The sequence below is a fragment of the Carassius gibelio genome, chromosome B9 (assembly GCF_023724105.1).
Source record: "Carassius gibelio isolate Cgi1373 ecotype wild population from Czech Republic chromosome B9, carGib1.2-hapl.c, whole genome shotgun sequence".
NCBI lineage: Eukaryota > Metazoa > Chordata > Actinopteri > Cypriniformes > Cyprinidae > Carassius > Carassius gibelio.
The window spans coordinates 18072619-18095295 of NC_068404.1; the positions used below are offsets into that span (position 1 = coordinate 18072619).

Sequence of the window (22677 nt, forward strand, 5' to 3'; positions counted from 1 at the left end):
GGTGCACTGCTGTGAAATAATTTAAAAGCCTAATGGCATGCACTTAACCAGGACTTAATTTATGGTACCCAAACATTAAGGGAAATAATATCAAGGGGAGGTGAGAGAAAGTTATGAAAAGACATTTGGAAATACTTTGCATCGGTTAAAGTCAATGCAAATTTAATGTGTTCTAAATATTTATCTTACACTCAATGAAGCTGCATTTATTTAATTAAAAATACAGTTAACAGTAATAATTAGAAATTATTATTACCTATTATTATTTTAATATATTTAAAAATGTTACTTTTTTTTTTTTTTTTTTTTTTTTTTTACAGCCATTACACCAGTCTTAAGTGTCACATGATCCTTTAGCTGTGATTCTGATTTGCTGATATGGTGCTCAAGTAACATTTCTCATTTATAATCTTTCTTCTTCTTCTTATTCTTTCCAAGCGCTCCCTAACTGAGCTTCACTTTGCTATCGTGAATTGGTAACACATTGCAATTTAATTCCACTTGTTAACATTAGTAGACTATATTAGTTTTACCATAAACTAACAATGGAAAATAGTTCTAAAGAATTATTGATTGTGGTTAACCTTGATTCCAACATTTAATAACACATTATTACTATCACAAGTTTTATATGTTAATGATATTAAATGGACCTGAGCTACCATGGACTAACAGAGAAAAGCAGTATTTTTATTCACTAACTTTAACAAAGACTTGTTGCAGAACAATACTGTAACAAATTGATTGCTCATTGTTAGTTAATGTTAGTTAATGTATTAAATATTTAACCAATAGAAGCTTATTGTAAAGTGTTACCTGTGAATTATTCTTTCACATGGCTCCCTAGAAAGGTGCCAGAATCAGCATTCAAAAAGCTGCCACCTCATTTTCTGGCTACTCACGTGGGAGATGTTTTACATGTACGTTTGCAGTGGGATTCTTGCAGCAACTTGCATGGAAAAACAAAGAGACTTTTAGATGATTAGACGTTATTTTTTGTTTCAACAGGACACTGCTTTATTATGTTTCCACTAACTCTCCCTTTTTTCTCCTTCTTCTTTGCATGTTATCTTGGGCATCCCTGTGTGACGACACTCCCACCTCAGGTTAGTGATGTTCAGTAATTTTGTATCTATTATGAATAAATCCTTTCTTGTCCACAGAGACAAACGAAACAAATTTCAAAGTAGAAACACAAAGTAGGACATTTCAACTTAATTCACAAAGATAAAACACACATTGGCCATAACACATCTATGACTTTAGGCCACCCTGTGTTATCTAAATACAGAAGCTCTAATAAGGTCAGTCTAATGTTTGGCTGTAATAAGCATAACAGTAGCTGGGATATGACTGATTCACAGCGGACCTCCAGGTTCCATTCGTAACTTAATGGAACTGTGCTTTAATTTGACCAAGCTCTTGATTGACAGCTGCTCACGATATCTCGCTGGTAACCCTTGACAATGGACATTAGTGTCGGATTAAAGCAAGGTGTTAAAGTGTATTAAAAAATTAAGTCGATTTCCTTTCTGTTCGTTCATTTTCGCCCTCAGACAGCATTAAAATTCCCCTACAGTTCGTTTTTATAAGATGATAGCACTGGGTCTCATAGTGCTCTTTTGAAGAAAACCAAATGACTAAATATACTGGGGTATTGTTAAAAGATGAGAAGAAAACGTCATCCTCCATTGACTAAAGCGTACAAATATTATATGACTTGTGTGCAGGGGAATTATCTGCAGAACACTGGGCTTTACCTGTCAAAATGAATCTGATCATATCTCAGATGGGTTCATATTGCAGGCTGGTACACGTATGAAAGCGCAGCCCCCCTCTCAGAGAGCTTTATCTGTCAAAAAGGCTCAGCTTGAACCTCTTAATTTGCACCGAACTGCAAGTCTGCACTTTGTTTATTGTATTATTTCACGGTGCTGTAAATAGACATAAATCTCCAGTAAGAAATATTGTTCAGCCAGACACCAAAGCTTCCCACTTATTGGATTCTGTTTCCCTTCGTTTATGGATTCGTGAAGAGTCTGGTTTGAAGACAATGAACTAACAAAAGATTGTTTTAACAGCTGCGCGTCTTTGATTACACACTTCTTTGAAGTATCACTTTAAGTTTGCCTTTGAACTTGGATAGAGATCAGAAATGAATTGGGCTGCTTTTTGATGTAAAAGGAGGGATTTGATTGTTGAAATGTTCATAAACTGTTTCCAACCGTTTGCAGTTTGGTGTTGACTTTCAAAGGGGACGAGTGGAGAGATACTCCTCTTCAGGCATGTGATCAAAAGAGGTCTCTCCTGTAGAGCAACTTGAGGAGAAACAATGTTGTGTCTTCATTCAAAAGTGACTGTGATTTTAAGTTGCTTTTAAACATTTTTTTTGCTGATGTTCAAGAGTGGTTTCCTGTTGTTTTAGGAGTTTAATAGTGCATTAATGAAGGGATAGTCCACACCAAAATGAAAACCTTTGTGACTTTGTCTCTCCTTGGGACCTCAAAAGAAGATATATTAAAGAATACTGGAAACCATACTACACTGGAACCAATTGATTTCCATTTTATGGATTACATAGAGACATTTCTCAAAATACCTTATTTTATGTTCCACAGAAAGTCAGTTCATGTGGCTATCCTAACATGGTTATTGTGTTAATGTTGTCAGATTAAATTAATGTAATGAAAAGTTTTTTATGGCAAATGGCTTTAGTTCATGTGGTGTTGCTGTTATTTCTACCTTAATGACACAGAATAGGTCAGATGGAGGTTATAAACTCCTGGGAGAGAGTTTTCTTTACTTTTGTGTGTGAATGTGGGAAAATAACTGGAATTATTCCAGGCCCAGTCCAGATACAGTAGAATAAATGCTATTTGAAGACTAATGCCAATGTGCAATAAAAAACAAACAAACAAAAACAAAACAAAAAAACACCTTTTTACATCGGTTTACACCAAAATTTTAATTAGTATTTACTTCCATTTATTTTAGTAGTCATCTGGTGTAAATGTCCATGTCATGAAAATATGTTAAGGTCTGTGTATTTATAATTGTCAGATTTTTTTCTTCTCCCCTGAAAATTACAACCTCGACTTGTAAAAAAAAAAACCCAGGAACAAAGTTAGAGTACATGGCCTATATCTGTCAAAGACATTAAAAGACAGTGCATAACTCTTGATTTATATTCGTCCAGGAAAAAAAAAAAACACAATTTTTCTGTATATTTCATTGAGTCAAGGACAAAGAAATGGATGGCCCCAGCTCACCAAATGACCCACATAACAGAATACATGCAATTCATGATCTACTTAAACAACGTGATAAATGCAAATACTGTCACATCGCCCATAATCCCTGCGCCATTACGCTCGAATCTCTCATTTCACTTTTGTTTCCTTTCTTTTTCACCCTGCTGTTTTTGATGCAAACACATTTGGCTTTTTTCCCAAGGACTCTGCTATGAATGTTATTGGAAGGGAAGGGAGAGAAAATTTGGATATTTTTACATGATGTCCTACATTTTGTCAGCTAAAATGGGGATATTGCCTGAGCGAGAGTGAGGCATGTTCTTCAGTTGTCAAAAAGGCAGTAAGTAATGATTAAAATAGCAGTGTGAAACGCTGGGAGATTAAAGTGATGCTAATGATAAGTGAGAGAAGAAAAGGGCAAGCTATATTTTAATTCCTAGGAGAATGGTTAATGACTTCTATTGCCTGAGATTAAACTAAACCTGTCTCATCAGCTTTTTTCTGCTCACAGAGGAAAAAAAGGGCCCCGTGCACTTTAATTTATTAAACTCTTTTAAGGAAGCACATTGATCTACATAGGTTAAACTTTCAAAATTTGGGCAGCACGTTCCATAAAGCTGTCTGCAGGAGCAGGGGCAGTGGAGTAGCTCAAGGCACCGCCATAAAGAATTCATTATCTATGAACTGCCACATTTAATCAGAAAATATCAATTATTTAAAGGGGAAGGCTTGCTTCTGTTTAGCACTGGAGGATTTCGAGACAGGCCAGATTAAAGTGACAACCGCAGACAATGCGCTGTGTGAATTTCCACTGTAACACAAGCCCTCGTTTTAGGTATATTCTCCACGGCGTGTCAAAGCCCACTCTCGCCTACTGTATTCACGCCTGTGATTACAATTACATCTATAATGCAGAGGTTTACTGCAAGTAAAATATTTATCTGCCTTTTTCAGCCTTTCTCGATTGACTAAGACATACACTGTAAAAATTTAACCGTGACATTAAAACACAACCTCCCGTGACCTGCATAATGAAACGTGTGTGTTTTTGTTGACACGGCATTACGCGTTCCGACAGACTTTATTAATCTGTGGTTTTGAGCGAACCTTTTGGCATGTTCCTGGTGAAGATAGGAGGCGGTGACACACATTTTTGATGCTAATTAGCATGCATTCCGATCCACTGAACCCGGCATAACAGCCCGATCCTTGCAGCCACTAGACTTTCTCGGCACCGGCGTGATAGAAGTCATTGAACATTCTGCTGACAGCAGATTATTTTTGTTTTTATACAGATGTCAGGCTTGAGTTGCTGGTGATTTCCACTCTAGCTACAGGGCCCAGGATCTTTGCGCTGTAATGGGAGCAAACGATTTTTCTTTTCTCTTGAAAACGTAAGATATTTCATGATATAGTTTTTGGTATAGAAGATATTTTGAAGAATGTTTTAGTGTTTAAAACAGGTCGGTGAAAAAAGATGACAGACTTAGCATTTTTTGGTGAACTATCCTTTTAAAGGTACTCTTGGTGTAAATCTTCCTTGAAAACACTATACTGCCCTCAAACAAGGATCCTTGTTTGCTATTGAAAAATGCAGATTTTAGTTCAAGGTTAGTTTTAGACTTAACTATAGAACAATTGATTTATGGAAATCCCTTTTGGGTTTGAAGCAATACAAAGCTTTCCTCACAATGCTACAGCTCGAGATCCAACAATAATGCTTACCATGCAGCAAATCAATAGTGTCAATTGCCAAAGCTGCTATGCAGAATTTGATACCAAGGACTTGTGATGACGTTCACTGCTGGGTCAATAACATGCAATCCTTTTTTCATTTTTGAATACATAATGCCTGTCATTGTTAAGAAAGACTCTAACATGGTGCCATTACAATTGATTGCTTCGGTACATGAATAATTCGATAAATCACCCTGGCCAATAACACTTGAGGTTTGCCTTTCAGCTGATCAGATGTGGCATTGCAACGAGGTGTCATTTAACCATATTTAGTTGTACTTTCTTATCGAGTTTGCATTTAAAGTGGCGACTAATTATAATTTGTTTGCCTGAATATAAAAATAAAGAAATCCTGCCCAGCTTTCTGCAAAAATGCATTAAGAAATCACATTAATAATGCACATATTTTTCTCACACATTTATAGCTTTCCCCCAGACACCAACATGTCACAGTTGTTGTTAGATCCCTATTGGTTTCAATTAAAACCTTGCTGAAGCAATAAAAATAGGCAATTAAATTGGGGCAAGCACTTCAGAGGTAGAAATGGGCTGATTAAATTAACCTTGCACTGCAATTAGGCTTAAAAATAAAGCTATATACATATTTGTCACAAGCAACAATATTAATCCAATGTTTGCTAGTCTAAATCTCTGAAAGTTTTGATTACAGCAGTTGCTTGGGTTTTAAAGTGATAACTTGGTAAATTTCATTACTTTGTACTTTGCTTCAATACTCTGGTGTTAATGAACACTAACATGTGCACGCATTAAGTAGCTTCTTTGATGAAGTGTCGGCCATATGGCCCGTCCGACTCCCTCTTATATGGACAGAATGACCTCAGTCCTGATATAAATGAGCTTTCGAGGGACGGCTCGGACTTTGACTGTAACACTAATGGAATGTTTGTGCTCACAGGCTTTTATACGCTTAGGTAAAAAAAGCTTTTGGTAGTGGATCTTAACACATGTTAGCTTAAGTGAAAACATTTATTTCTGGAGCAGTGAACTCGCTGTCATTCCAGCTGCAGCTTGTGTCTGCCCGTGTGTCTCATTATCTTGCACTTTAAATCAACATGTACCTCCCACCCCCATCCCGATGGCACAGCGGTCCCGGGCCCTGTGCCTCTGTTGGTTTCTCAGACTGCCGTTGTGTTCAACTCATCACTTTTAAATGTTAAAAATATTCCTGTTTCCATCCCCTTACCACTTTTTCTTCAATTTTCATACATTACTGTGATTCATTTTGAAATGCCCATAGAATCCCATGATCTTTCCTGCAGCTATGATACTTCTGTCTTTCCTATATGTCGCTAACTAGAGGCCGTCTGATTCTTTTAGCAACCCGTGATGCTGATTAATTTCGCTCTTTGTGAAAAATTGGTTGTGGCATATTCTAGACTATTGTAATTTTCTCTTTTTTTTATTTTACTGTCTCTTTCTTTCAGTCTCTCTCCCTCCTCTGCCCCGGCCACCCGCCTCCCCCCTCAGTGCCCTTGGCAAATGAAAGGTCAAAGACGCTGCAGTGATTAATGAGCACCAAGCGCCAGGATCCCTCTGTCACCCCCCCCCCCCCGCCTTGTGTTTTTAGTCAGGCCGCTAATTCCTCCAAGACAGATCAGGCTTTATTGGCCGATGGGAATCACACGGTGTCTATGGAGTTTTTTTTTTGACTGAGCCTCTCTTACTGTTTAGTTTAGCGAGGAAAAGAAAACAGTCCAAAGGCACTCAGTCCCCATGATAAACCTGCTTGAAAAATTCTCTCTTTTTTTATCAGCTAAGATGTTTTTAGGGTTGAGTGTTGCTCGTTTCTCTTCTGTTTTGTTTGCTCTAGGAACAGAAAGTTGTTGTTGTTTTTTTACCACCGAACAGAAGTGGCCGTCACTTCGTGAATGACACTTCAGTGGCAAAACCAAGTGTTTATTTGGAAAAGTAATGAAATATTTACTCCCTATTGCGGGTAGGATTAGCAGTGGTAATTGACTGCAGCAAAAACCGAGTCTGTGTGAAAGCGACCAAGAGAGCGCGAGCGAGAACGAGGGCCCCTCGTGTTTGAATGCCGATCCTTAATGCACAATGGTCCTGTTAGTGAGGCTGTATTTCGCTCTGTCACTCTCTCTCTCCACATGTTGCTTTTTCTTTGAGAGATAAGTGGCCCTAATGCTGAACAAATAGTGGAAATCAGAAGCCACTGAGAATCATTCGGCACCGGTTTTCCCATGGCACCCAAATAGACGCCCGGTCTCACTGAGAGAAGGAGCGCGAGAGGGGGAGAGACGAAGGGGGGGCCTCTCAGATGAGCGCGAAACAGTTTTGTCACCGCAAGCAAATCCAATTGAAAAGTCCTCTGGACTGCAAAGAACCGGAGATGTCAGATCAGGCCAGAGCACTGAAAAGATCCAGGAGTCCTAAATTGGCATCAGGTGTGGGGCTTCTCTCTGTGGTGATGGGCTCCCACATTGTGTCAGCTAGACATTTGGCCATTTCCAAATATAATGGGAGAAATTAATGCAAATGAGTGGCTGGAATGAAATGTATTTAAATGCAGATTGAAAGAGCCTCTGCGTTCTGCCTGATAACAAGTTGCTTTAGGAGAAGGGCCACATTGTGTTGGCTCATCTCACCCCCTACTGTTTCCATCCCCAAACCAGTGTGTCCCTTTTTTTCTCTAGTTGCTTGTGTCTCATAACAGACCATTGTTCAGTGGGTAAGCTCGCTCTCTAAACTATTCACATTGCTCATTTATTTGAATTTCAGATGTAGCTGGGCCTTTGGCTTCTAGCCGGTTTAAACCGATAATTGCACAAGGACTTGAGAGAAAGAGCTGGATCATTTATAATAATATTGGTTTTGACCATAACCTCATTAGAACCTGCGGCGGCATGCATTTCACAAACAAGTTCCTGGCCGACTCCTTGCCTGTGGCTGACCATGTCTTAAAACATCCTCTTTAAAGAGCTCTTGTTTCAGGGCCTCACACTCTGTGTCCGCAACCATTATTAGAAAAGCTTGGAACACATCAGTTTCAAAGGAAACGTTCAAACCGGAGCAGTTCAATAAAAGGGCACGTATGTTTATCTGTTTGGACAGTGTGGCTGCCAGACGTGTCTGCATCCAAAAGAACAGGATATTGTTCTTTTGGAAGCAGATGCAGATTACAACTTTTAATCTCTAAATGGATAGTTTGCACAAGCAGGGATGAAAATTATATCATCATTTACTCACACTCATGTAGTTCTAACCCTGTACGACTTTCTTTCTTTCTTTCTTTCTTTCTTTCTTTCTTTCTTTCTTTCTTTCTTTCTTTCACAAAAGAAGATATTTTTAAATTTTTTGTCCATATGATGAGAGTAAATGGGGTCCAAAACAACTTTGATTGGATCCCATTGACTTTCATTTTCATTTTTAAAAGTATTCTTTAGTGAAGGTGAGTAAATGATGGAATTGTTGCAAATGCAAAAGTGCCGAGAAAAACAGGCATATGCAATGACTGCTGTTAAAAGAAAAAAGGGAAAACTTTACAGATGCAATTTACATGCAATTAATTTTACTTAATTGGATACACTGACTTCATTTATCATGCATATTTATGTCAAGCAGCTTGTGTTTTTCCCTGATTATTAAGCGATAAGGAGAAACATGGGCATTTGACTCTTATCTATCTTCTTAACATTATCTGCTGTATAAAGAGACAACCGCTCCTACTGGCGTGCAGTGCTGCTGTTTAGTGTGTGTAGTGCACTGAGAGGGATGGTCAGGTTTGATGAGAGTCCAGGGCAGAGCAGGAGACCGCTGTGTCCAGAAGGTCCGGGCCTGTGATTAATGTGATAGATAATGTGCTGGGGAAATGAGTAAACACTCCCTCGCTGCCTAGCTTTGTGCTTCATCGGGTTGATGACAAGGGCAGCGCAAGGTGAGAATTTAACAGGCCTGCTGGAAGAAAAGAGGGAAAAAAGGAGAGAGATTCAAAGGAGTGAACCATGACAGACTTTGGGAGAGAGAGAGAGAGTGGGAGTCGGCTGCTTTGCTAATAAAGCGGGCTGACAAAAGTGGAAGTTTTTCAGGAGAGGAATAATTAAAAGTGCTCAGGGGACTGCAGTTTTAATTTCACATGTAAAGGGCTAAAGATTTCATTTATAGGCACGCTGAGTAGCGAGAAGGTTAATAAGACGAACAAAGCGTGCATTGTGAGAACATACACTCAGAGCAAGGCTGCTGGACTTTCACCTAACACGTTTTTAATTATCTTTCTTTACATATTTCCCGCAAGATGGGGAAAAAGAATAGATTAACTGATTAACAGCGTTGGTGACCAATTGTTGATGGTGTAAAAGGCTCAAGTGTCTTGTTTTGCATTAAAAATCAGCACAAGGTACAAAAGACCCACGTTTTACAACTCAGTTTGTGGTAAAACAGTGATCTTGGAGCAATTAGATGAGCTTGCAGATTGTGGTCTAAGTGGGGTATATTTTTGTCAATTGTAACAAAGTACAAACTGCACAATCACGGGAATGAAGGAGGCGGGAACCGGCGGACATTCAAAATGAAACTTTAATAATAAAATAGACACAAAACAGCACGACAGCCCCTTGCGGACGACTGCTGCACACAAATAAAAACCAAACACAAAATAAAGCCCAGGCCTGGTCCTCTCTCGTCATTCACTGTCGTCGCTCATCTTTTGTATCCTTCAAATCTCCTCCATGGGATTTGAGACCGGTGAGTGGAGCAGGTGTCGCTCATTTGCCAAATCACTCCACCGGCTCACTCCGTTCCCACGGCTCTATGTTCCGCCCCACTCATCACATCAAAAATTTATAGAAATTCTAAATATGAACTAAATAATAAAATTGCACATTCCAATCAAATGATTAGGCATATCCACTCTGTTTGACCTCACAATCCCAAAGTTGCTGTATATTTTTTTTCAAATCCAGCTTGACCACAAATGAAGTTAAGTATTTCCTCTGATTAAACACTAAAACATCGGGAAAATCACAGATTGCCTGATGCACAACTTCGTATTTGTGGTCCGAGTCCCACTTCAGACAGTCTAGGTCTCAATCCTTGCAGAAAAATCCCGGGCTGGCCGAGATCATTCTGTCAGTCAGCAGTGGATCATGGGAATGAATGATCGCAGCTGAGAAATCCTCCAAATCCTTCCCCCGCCGGCCTGTCACACACTCCACTCTGGGCCTGACACTTCTCTATTATATGTTTATCAGTCTCTAATGAAATGCTGACAAGTTTCAGGGCACAACGGATACTGTGTTCCATTAATAGTATTTAACGAACCTTGAGCTCTCACAATGGCTGGGCCCTATTGCCGGTGACAGCTAAGGGCCCCTCGGCTGCTCCCCGGTGAGAGAAGATATTATGCATTATGAACATTTGCAATCCCCCTTTTTTACCCCCCCAGACTATTTTGCTTGTCTTGCTGATGGGAGTGAGAGCGAGACAGTCCATTGCAATATGGTCACTGGTGTCTAGTTAGAATGGAGCCCATGCTGTTGTGAATTTTACGAATCCTCGTATGTGGTGTTGAGATGAATAATAAGGAAGGATATCATTTGTGATCTTTCTTTCTTTTTTCTTTTTTTTATAATTTGTATGATATCTTCAGTTTGCTCCCTTTTCTCTCTGTATTTATTTTTTTTTTTGTAAACTGAACAAGGGATAGTTTTAACTGGTCAAGTGTCCCTCAGAGTAAAAGTGATTGGCGTTTAAACACTAATTATAGATTAGGACCTAATTATAGATTGTAGATCACCTATGAAAAACTGGTCTGTCTGTCTGTCTATATCTGTCTCTGTCTGTCTGTCTGTCTGCTATCTATCTATCTATCTATCTATCTATCTATCTATCTATCTATCTATCTATCTATCTATCTATCTATCTATCTATCTATCTATCTATCTATCTATCTATCTATCTATCTATCTATCTATCTATCTAATGTAAGGCTGTAAAAACTTTATTCACAAACTCTCTCATTTTAGTGAAGAATTGAATTGTGATTATGCATGTTGTTTACTCAATTCAAATAAGCAATGGTGCACAAACTTTGATAGCACTAACAAAATAAATATGCTTATTATTGTCAAAGGTTGTTCTTCCATTCAAAACGGTCACTGAATAGAGCAGAATTAGCCAAGTGCTAACATGGGCCTAACCCTCAAAAAGCACATCGACCTTCATAGTCTTCTCTGTAGTAGCTAATAATGCAGCAGTATCTCTACAACAGTATTTTTTAAAGCCATTATCAGCCTGTGAGAGAGACTTCTGCTCTCGTGAGTAATTGGACCCTAGCACCTCGCCATAGTTTATTTCTGTTTAAGTAACCTTGTCCACGGAAGTCACTTAAAATGTTAGCGCTTCATGCTAATTCTAAGCAGATGCCAGTTCGACCCACAGAGTGATTAGTTTCCGCAGACGTTGGTGAATATGCAAGGTGCGGAGTACGAGACGTGCCTGAAATATCTGCGAGGGACTGGCATGAGAGTAGAGAGCATAGATGTTCCTCATCTGTAATACACTGTGTAGACTAATATCTGCTGCTTTTTCTTATATTGCAGTGCGATATTGATCTGCTAAAATTGTTCCATATTGGAGCTGTCTGTTGTGATATTCATCATTCTGTCATGCCCCCCACCCCACCCCACCCTTCTGTAGCGACGAGTTATTAGAGGCAGCGGTTTGAAGAGGTCGAAGGCTTTAGTCTCAGAGATTTTGCAAACAATTCATCATTAAACTGAGAGAGAGAGATAGCAGAAAGGGACAGAAAAAATCTCAGGTGATGTCTCGTGTAAGATTTATGTGGACCCGGGCCATGCATTAAGAATTACATCATCAAGTGGTGTGAAGACTTCGCATGAAGTGCTGAGTCGGACTATTTGTGCTCGCGCAGAGCCTAAATGGACTTTTCTTACCTCCTCATGAAGCTTTTTAATGGAATCGCAAGCTTCCAGGAATAAAGCGAGTGATTTAGTTAGCTTTGTGGAGGCTGGGTCACAGACCCTGATAAAGCTTGTCTGAAGTAATTGTCATTCTGTGGGTTTAACGACACGGGCCTTGCCTCGCTGCCATTACGCCACATTTGGCAGTTGATGGCAATCAGACAGCGAGGATGAAAGTAAACTTGTACGTGCCACATTCGATTTGTCTCCTGACTGGGTGGGGCGCTTTTCCCTCCAACTGTCTTAAAAGGTTCTGGTTGTTTGCTCTCCGCACGCAGTCAGTGATTCGTCCTGAAGGATCAAAGAGATGCAGACGGATGTGGCTGACATGTGATTAGCCGTCGGGCTTTGATTCTTTTTAGCAGGGACAAATCGAGGGATTCTGTAAGCAGAAATCATTTTTGTGGCATCAACTGTTGTGTTTTCACAGTAAACTGCGTTCAAATGGAATTGATCAGGATCCGGGAGTCACAGAGGATGACTCGTTCTGCATAAACAGTGTCTAAAAGCGCAGAAGGAGGAGGAGGAGGAGGACGGGGCGGATCGCAACCCCCGTCTCTCCACGCAGACACACTATGCCGTTGTGTAAACATCGCTCTTCCTCTCCCACCACAGATCACTTCTGGACTCCCTGGAATATTTACATTTCATTAATTATTAAGAAAGCAGAAAGAGTATAAACAGTGGATCATTTTTGTTTAATGTTTCACACAGGATTCCGATTCCACAGTCCAATTAATGTTAATCATTAAGGACTTCCTGTTTAGTCCTGACGTTAAGTTTGTTTGTCCCTGAGAGGATACAGACCTCACATCCTACTTCTTGCTCAATATCAGATATTTGCTCACGTTATAATTATCATCGTGGCCCTTTTCAGTTGCGGCCGACTGAATTAATGACTTCGGAAAGTCAGTGGGCGACGGAAATGTCAAAGAATGAACACAGTTACAGAGGCTGCGCTGTCATTTGCTAATTTAAATGCATGTAATGCAAAACATGGATGTTTATGAAACACAATTCCATGTAATGTTCTCTGTTAAAGAAAAAAAAAGACCTCTAGACTTGTAAGTATGTGTGTTTGCAAGTGTAGGCAAGCGTGTTCGTGTGGCATGCTGCCTTAATCGTATTGATTCTGAAATCATATTTGCTGAATTAATATGCATCAGTCTGAGTGCTATTGTTTTGTGGCCTCTTAATTGCATCCTCTTGTTAATATTAAAAGCACATTAAAGTCTTAACTATTGGCTCTATCTGAAGTTACTTTCAACGACAATTTCATAAGACAATGGGAAGGATTAATAAACTGCGGCTTGATCTCTGTTATCAAGCCCTTTTACTATTGGGAACCAATTAAGTACCCTTCAAGATGACTTTCACTTGCTGCACTGGTCTGTTCCTCTGCCAGAATTTGGGATTAATTGGGAATTAATATCCTCACTAGAACAAGTTTGCTTTGTTTGCTTTGTCTGACTTTAACAATGGGCGCTGAGGTTATCCCAACCTGTTCGTCAAAGCCCCCCCTCCCCCTCCTCTCCGAGATTGATACATACACGTCCCAGATCCCTTCGAGCTGAAAATATGGGCCATTAAGAGAGAATAGTCGACAATGATTTCGTTCTCCACGTAGAATTTTTTCGAGCTTTATTAGCCATGCATATTAATGACTCAATTAATTCTATTCATCCTCGCAAGTCATCTGTTTGTTTTCGCCTGACCTTTTATCTTAGAAGTATTCACGCTCGGCTCGGTTTAAGCACTTCCTCCACGCAGGCTTTCTCCCACAGTGGCCAATCACCTCTTCGAAGAGGGAGTCATTTAATGTGTTCGCTGAAACCTCCCTCTGTCAGAAAGCACGGCGGATGTAAATGTGACAGGAAATATGCTATTATTACACTCCGAACCGTTCGTCTGACATCCCACCAAATAAAATTATAGCATTTCCCACTTGTCCCTCCCTCCCTCCCTCCCTACTCCATCTGCTTCTAAAACACCTCTCTTTCCCCCTTTTTTTTTTTTTCTAATTTACGGAGATCTGGGTAAACAGGCATGTGATGTGGAGGAGACCAGGGTTGGATACTTGCCCTGCATTACATCTATCTCCCATTCAAAGTTAGTGGTGAGGACAGGACATATAATTGAAAACTGCAGCTGGACTGTGTACAATCTTGTAAAAGGATGCCTTGGAAATTAGATTAATCAAGAAGCAGACATTGTGGGGAAAGTTTGTTTCGAATGCCTGACAGTATCGCTCTTTCTCTCATTTCAAATGCTGGCAGGGCAGCAGGCAGCTCCAAGGGAAATGTGCTCCTTTCATACTTGAGTAATTGATGAATTGTATGCAATATGCAAATGAGAATCCATAAATCTTATGAATGACAGCTTAATTTATGTGAGCCTTAATGAATGCAGGATTAGATTTTAATTAAATATCCTCAAAGGCACCCTGACTAGTAAGTTTTTAAAGCCTTGTTTTGAAGACTTGTTTCATATGCATCGCAGTTCTGCATGGTAAAGTGAGATCACTGAGAGCATTTCCTCACCGTTCTGAAGATAAGCGCAGCTCTGTTTTGTTAACCAAAGGGACTGAAATTAATAAATATTGCGATGGAAATCATATCTAGCCATCTCATTTTAACTTTCCTGGAACTGTTCATTTTAATACATTTGATTAACTGCGTTTACTTTTTCCCTCTCTCTGCCGTATCTGATCTATAGCAGTTTCTGCAGTGTCTTTTTAATTAAGAGAATCGTCCATTAGGCACGGAAAAGTCAACCAATTAGGCATTCTACATCAGTTCCCAGAATGTACAGGCCTGCTGCTCCTTATTAGTGCTAATAGTACTGATACAAAACAATTTTAAGCTTCACAATTATAGTATGCAATTAAGAAATCGGCTTTTTGTCATTAATGATGCATTAAAATAATCAGCAGTTTATTTTCCTTTCAGATCTTTTTTCACTCTAAGATCTCCCTAAAATATTGGATTTTAAGTTGCAATCTCAGAAAACGAAGTAATTTGCAGGACAAATGCATGAATATTAAAGTGAAGAAAAAAATAAATCCAGTCCAGAAGAATGCAAATTTGCTTGGAATTTGGATAAGCTGGTCATAAAATGTATTGTTTTTCAAGTTACAACAATATAAAAAGCGCAACCCTTACAAACCTATAAAATACACATTAAGTACTTGAAAATTTGCAGAAACTGTACATAGTCTGGCATGAATGGCATTATGGTAAAGAACCATTTTTCTGGCATATTAAAAAAAATTTAATAATATAAGAAAACACCTGAGTAATGTATTTTATATTTTGGGTTTCAGTTCAACGCATTATTCTTAAACAAACAAATTGTATGTACTGTAAGTCCCCATCCTAATTAGTGCTCAAAAAAATAACTAAAGTCAGACAACCTGCAGTCCAACATTGGAGATGTTGACTAAGTCAATGATTCTTTACTGTTACTTGTGAATAGCAAGAACTCCGACAGGTAAATTCAAAAGGCTCACATACACTTATTTTCATATGTTTTTTGACCAGTAGCTCTGCATACTTTTACATGAGGCGTCAGCCTTGTAAATAAAGCTCAAGGAAGGAACAAGACTGGGTTCTGAGTTCCTTTGCAGCGGTGCAATCTGATGGCCCTGCCCAGTGACTCTTTAATCAGACCGTGCAGTGTACAAAAGCAGCAGGAAGGCCACTTTTATAACCTCGGAGGTCTCTGTATCTCCAAATGTTACGTCTGGTGTGGGAGTATTGAATGATTCGGCAGAAAAACACGCCTGGGGAGGATAGAGCCACTGTTAGTAGTCGCTGAGGGTAACTGCTCCCTTTGATTATGTACATTTGATCTAATATATTGTTCCTCACAAAAGTTCACAGTTTGCCAGCGGATGCAGCTGTTCCTGCTTATAAAACGCTTTATATGAAGTGCTCACACATAATCCATCTATGTTGATCTGATAAGGCGTCTACCTGGCTGAGGGTGACAGGTGTGAGAGGGAGACAGAGAGCTGGTGGTGATAAAGCAACAACAGTTCAATGCAAATAAAGGGAGAGATAAAATGGAGATCTGAGGCAGTGCTGATTAATGCAGGAGTGCATGTGGAACGGGCCATCGCGGCGCTCCGGCTGACCTCTTCTGTTAGTGTTCCATTCATGTGCAGGTGTAAGTGACTGAGACAGCCACTCCAGTTGCTATATATCATGTATTGTTTCAGATTCCACTTCTTTGCTTCCCTTCGACCCTTGTTGAAAACTTCTAGAGAAGTAGAAGTTGATGCTGGCGGACTGTGTATACAGAATAAAAGAGATGTTTAGTGGTTTGCAAAGGCGAGAATGTTCGTGTTTTGTATTCGTAATGCGATCGCAGTCATATAGCATGTCTGTGGTGGCCCTGAGCTTTTTAAAAGCAGTAAGACTTTGAACATAAAAATGATCACCCGAAAATTCATCAAAAGGAGATATTTCATGCTCCTCTTTTTTCGTATTACAACAGTTTGTAGTGACTACATATAGTCCAAAAATTATAAAAAGCTGACGATAAAAGTATTCACATACAGTATACATATCCCATGTCTTTAGCCATTTAATATCTTAATATCTGCTAAAAAAAAAAAATGTTAAAAAATATAGTTCCCATCACTCCTAACTTGAGAATTATTGAATCGGTAAATTGAATTGAAAAACTGGATGAGTCTGATTTGCCAATATGATCAACTATTTCAACCATTGCTTTTTTTGTTTTGTTTTGATTTTGGTTTTGTTTTCTATTATTTTGAGCTTAACTTAAGAACATATTTAAAGAATTTTTGTGTTTGAGTGAACTGCCCCTTAAAAAAAACAACCATCTGCAATCATTCCACTCTCTTTGGAATCCATCAATTCAGATTAGTCAGTCTAATGTATTGGCCCAGTTTCATGTTTCAGTTTCAAGTGTGTTCTTTCAATGTACAGCGGTTTAAATCGAATATCTATCTAACTATGATCAATCGGCCAGAATAATATGCTTCGATCTTACAGTCCACACAAAGTTTGCATAGTAAAATGGAGCTGCCAGCATTCCATCGAATCAAGCCGAGTAAAGCCGCAAAGTCAGGAGGCCTAATCTGAGCGTAGTGTGTTATTGTTAGTGCGGAGACCTCGGTTTGTTATCAGGCCCTTGTTTTCTCTGCTGGCCACCACCTCAGCAAAGTAATCAATGAGGCATGTGCTGCTATCTCACCAAAAGAAATGAAAAATAAACCAGTGATAATCCTTCAGTTAAAAGGTTATTCAGGCTGATAAAAGCTATTTTGTTAATTTATTTACCCTTTGCTTCAGTGAGATAAAGAAAGGGAACAATTAGGGAATTCCAGGTGAGAGATTTGAAAAGGGCAATGACATTGGGTTAATATTTTATAAGGCCTGATTGGCGGGCTTCTGGAGGAGTCTGTATTTACCGAAGCAGAGATGCTGTGATCCGTCCGCTTGTTTTGGTTGACTGCGAGTAAATGGAATAAATATCTTCATCTTTACCTTTCCCAATGACAAACAAAAGGAAGATGGGAAAGGTTAATTGCTCCATTTGAGGCGAATCAAAACGGAATGTTCTTTCTGTAAACCTGAGTGAGACACGTATTGACTCCAGGATAACGTTTCATCAGCTGGCACCAAATGTGTCTCCATTAGGTCCAGAGGTCCACAAACCTGTTGGGAAAATACGGATCGAATAAAATCTTTGTGTACTTCTCAAATTTGTGAATGAATGAAAAATGAAATACCGGATTTTAAACTTGTGATAAGAAACTCGGATTAGATTAATTTAATAGATGTTAGTACACAATAAACTACAGTAAATATTGGAGCAATTGTATTGGTCACTGATTTCCTTTAAAACTGGCTTTCATGATGCCTGTTATGTGCACAAAGCTCGAGATTATTACAGAGATCAAATTACTGAAACTAGTCTTTTGATATGAGTTTGAGAGAAATGTTTGCACTTGAAGAGTGTTAATGCATTTTCTAGAAGAGAGAAACATCTGTTAACAACAACAACAAAAATACCGCAAGTGTATTTTTAATGAACTGCTTCACTTTTTATTATTATTATTTTTTTTGGTTGTAGTTTTAATTAAGAGTTTAATCGTTTTAAGAGGTTTTTACTTAAAGTATCAGGATATTAGTATTTAACACAGAAATAGTTTTTTTTTATTTTTTTATTTTTTTATAAACGGTGTTTCCTAACAGATATTAAGAAACAACACAAGGGAGGGTGAATTCCGTTATTTCCTGACTTTTGTATTGTGGAAGTAAGATGGCCATATATTTTGTGGGTTTAATCTGATTGCTTTCTCAGTGTGGTGGGACGGAGGAGATCATGTTCCAGTGTGAACTCCTGGGTCAACATGGACCAAGTCCATTAAAGGAAGCATGGTTCAGGGAAAGTTCACTTTTATTTTCTTTCCAGTTAATGCAAAACAAAAGGAGAATTCCTACATTTGTTACAAATTTTCCACTTTTTTGGCCTCAGGCAAATGCTGTCTATAAAAGTTCCTAAGTTGGGAGACAGGACCTGTTATTAACTATGGAATCAGCAATATAGAGAGAATGCTGGGTGATTTGGTTGTTGTGCTGAAAAGCCAATGCAATGGAGCAGGATTTTCCAGGTTGACGATCTTATTTTATTTATTCATGCTTCCACTGGTGTCTCTTAGAAAGAGACAGAGAGTTACATTCCAAGAACACGGTGTTTCTACTGTCACTTGGATACCTTAAACTGTGTTATATAATACAGTCCATGATGAACAATCAGATTTATGACAAACCTTCTGTATGTCTAGTTTATTTGGTGCCACAAGAAAATGTACAAATTATTATTTTTTCCCTAAACATTATACTTAACTGTATTTAAATGTCCTTTATTGTAATAATTGTAGACCTAAAGCTGTTTAGTATAATAATTTATCAGACCTTTTACCCCCTCCCCTTGAGGCTAGAGGGTCAAACCTTAATTTTGGGGGTCATACCCCCTAAAACCCCCTTATAATTCGTACCCTGGCTGTAACCCTCTTCCTTAATAACTGGTTGGCTGTATCTGCATTGCATTTCAAAGCTAATTTCAAATGTTTACCTTTTGAGTAATACAAACCACTCAGCTTTATCTAATAAATAAATGCAAGCAAACAATGTGTTCTCCCTCTAGGGGTGATAGCCTAGTTTATTTGAATTCATCAGCATCATGCTCAGCAAAACCTCACGGATAGCCTTGCTTCTCGCATTGTGTGGAAACATATCCCAGTAACAAAAAAGAAATGAAAAAGAAAGGAAAAAGGATTTAACTATATTTGGTATTGGTGACATCCAGTAGTGGAGTGGACAGGGCTAATCTCAGACACAAGTGGATCTCATGAACCATTGTTGTGTTCTAATAGCCTACTTTTGAGGACTTTTTGTGCTGGGCTATTTAAGGACTCAGCATCCAGCACATGACAAATTGTACTCGTTCTTTTGTGAAGGTCCAGCTCTTGTTCTCCCTTTATCCTCAGTGGCCCCATAATCACTGTTTACAGAAGCGACAAACAGCAGAGAATACTTGTGTATATCTCAGCTAAATGACTGCAGTGTCCTCTTGAACATATGAGCGCAGGCCATCCTGTTTTAAGTGAAAACCTTCTGTGTTGTCGCATGATGGGGATTTCAGTTTCAAACACTTGATGTTATTCAGCTTTGTTTCCAACGTGGTTTTCAAAACACTGTCGTGCTATCATAAATTAAAAGCAAGCCATAGCAAAAAAGTAAAGCCAGACTAAATAAAGTTAGTATAATTAAAGATGCTTAATAGCAACAACAACAAAAACCGCACTATGTATCCCTTAGAGGAATAGTTTAGCCAAAAATGAAAATTGTCACAGTTTATCCTCATGTCTTTCCAAACCCATATGACTTTATTTATTTTTTTTTTTTTTTAAATATAAAAGAACAATACACTTATAATGATTTGAACCGGAGCATCATTCAGACTACTTTTTTTAATTTGATCTGTCAGCTCATCGAAATACAATTTTGATTGTCATGAGACAACAATTTTTATCAGGGCAAACTCTAAAGAACTTATTTTGTAGGATGGACCCAGAAAACTTTTACTTTTTTTACTTTTTACAAGTACATTTAAATAGTCTTTTATAGTTTTTTTTTGCTCTTTGTTCCTCAGATCAAGGTATTGTATGGATTGAAAAAAAAAGAGTATTATGAATTTTATGATACTTTCATTATGCTTTTTATCATATGTTTTTGTTATGTAGAAGAAAGTAAGTCAAACAGGTTTGCAACGACACGAGTGTAAACAATGACAGCATTTTCATTTAGGGTGAACTGTTCTGTTCAATATTTAATGTTAAGTTAAAATATTGCTGCTGCAGCCTTATACAATTCTCTTTTTCCTCTTCCACTCTATTCCTTCTTCAAATATGGTGTAAAAACTGTGTAAGCAGATCCCACCACAGCTCAGAGGCTAAACGTCTGCTTTGTTCACAATCCCCTGCTCTTCCTGGAGCTAAAGTTGATGTGACATTTTGTCCATTTTTTTGTCCAAGTTTTTTCTGCTTTTGGCTTTGTTGCAGGAGCAGGGAGGAAGGCTTTTACCATCACATGCCATCTATTGAGGTCTTTCATAAATAATTCAGCTCAGTACATTGAAAGTGATGACAGCAAAACTGTCATGCAATCTCCCTCATAAGATCAAAGAGGTGTTTCTATAGGAGGAGGGATTTTATTTGAGATGTTCTGTGGTTCGGGCATGTGATCGTTTCTTGCTGGGGTCTCTTCAGCTCTCCTGTGACAAACTCAGGACAAAATGAAGTATTTAAAGGGGTAGTTCATTCAAAAATAAAATTGTATTATCCTTTACCCACCCTTATGTCGTTCCAAGATTTTCCTTTTATTGTGCAGCATTAAAGAATTTTATCAGATTCTGTAAAATGACAAAACATTTTATGGGTTAGAGAAAATTATAAAGGTGAAAGAATTGTTTTTGTGCGAATCATAAAAAAAAAAAAAAAAGGCCTGCCACATGCTGGAAAATACTCTCATAAATACATCAAACATCACATTTCAAAGGCCCAATATGAACAGAGGGGGCGCTGTAAAAATGAAAATCAAAAGAGGAATCTATAATAACATAGTGAAATCCCTTACTGGAACATTTATATGAAGTATGATGATGTCTCTATTTCCGTAGCGTGATGCGATGTGGAAATGAATCTGTCACATCTGAACAGGCTGATATGGTTCAAACTCCTTACAGTGTGAATGGCCTCAGGCCTGACTGTATCCAGTGCTGCTCCCTCTCATGGCAAACATTGTGAGCCTGGAGTTTATGGCCTCTTCTGTTTTTAGTGTGCGAAGTAAAGAATTTCCGTTTCAATTTCATGCCTGTCAGGGATAAAACATGATAAAACACAATGAAACACAGCTCATCTGGCCAATCTGTAAATGGACTAAACTGATGCACATGACAGACTTTGGAGGTACATGAATAAGTGAGCTTTTAAAAAGGCCTTGGGTCTTAGTGAATGCACTCTTCTGCTTTCCTTTTGGCCATGAAAATGAGGCCCTGTTTAGTCACTGGAAAAGCAGGGAACAAAACCTTGAGTTAATGAAGGCCTCTTTCAATCATGTCCTGATATGCCATTGTAATGCAAGTGCTGTGAAATATAGACAATGTCCTGGAAATGAGCCTTGCTCTGGTAATAACCAGAAGCAGGAACAATTGTTTTTCATTTAATTGTTAATTCGAAAATATTAAACCATATCATATTATTTCAAAATGTAGATTTATGTATGTATTTAGTTTTTGTCTTGATTTTTACAGTGTTTTATAAAACTGTGAATGGAGGGTCTTGTGCCTCAGTAACCAGTTACTAGATTGGTTGTAATTGAACCAGCTTTCTATAACAAGTTTGTGTGCATTATTTGAGCAACTTGTCATATCTTGAATACGTTCTGTATGTAATTAGTTTTTTTTTTTAAATGCTAGGATGGAATCACCTTTTGTTAAAAATTGGGAAAGATTTCCCCATGGGTGCAGTGCCCTTGGTACTGTAACAATCCCACTGATTTATTACGGACGCTCTCTGTGAAGAAATATTTCTGTAAAGGCCTTTTTGATATTCAGTTTTTGCCAAAATTAGAGGGGAAAAATGCATGGATGAACAGAACATAGTAATGTGTGAAAATATCTGACAATCAGCTCGGAGGGACATTTTCCCCCCTCTGTTGGACTTGCGCTTGTTGTGTCATTAATCATTGTGTGATCTTGGTCACTCATTTCAAGTAATAAAAGTTTCCATCATAAACGCAAAACAGGTCTGAGTCACTCAGTCACACCAGCTTCCAGCTATGACTCCTATTAAATCAAGCAAGCAGAACGTTTCCTAAGGCAGCCGTTGCCTTTTAATTTCCTGAAGAACCTTAGAATATCATTCATTACCAGAACTACACATATTTGGTTTTTAAAAGTCTCATAAATCAATAGTGGCCTGACTGCAATAATTATAACAAGTTAACATGTAATTTCCAGGCTGAAAGCCGCATGGCCGGATTTTAGCATATGCAAACGAGGTAATTCAAATAGTGTAGGGATATTAATACAGAAGGGTAGGTAACGAGGTACGGGCTATGAATTATGCATCAAAAAGTGGTTGATCTTCAATAAAGGAAATGAATTCACTGTGTAATCTAATTAGTTATGGAAGTCTA

General features: G+C 38.4%; 1 protein-coding gene across 7 annotated transcripts in view; it reads left to right on the plus strand.

Moving 5' to 3' along the window:
* The window catches only part of LOC127965536 (dachshund homolog 1-like), a 114241-nt gene that overhangs the window by 26866 nt on the left and 64698 nt on the right, over nucleotides 1-22677 (plus strand). The window lies entirely within an intron of this gene.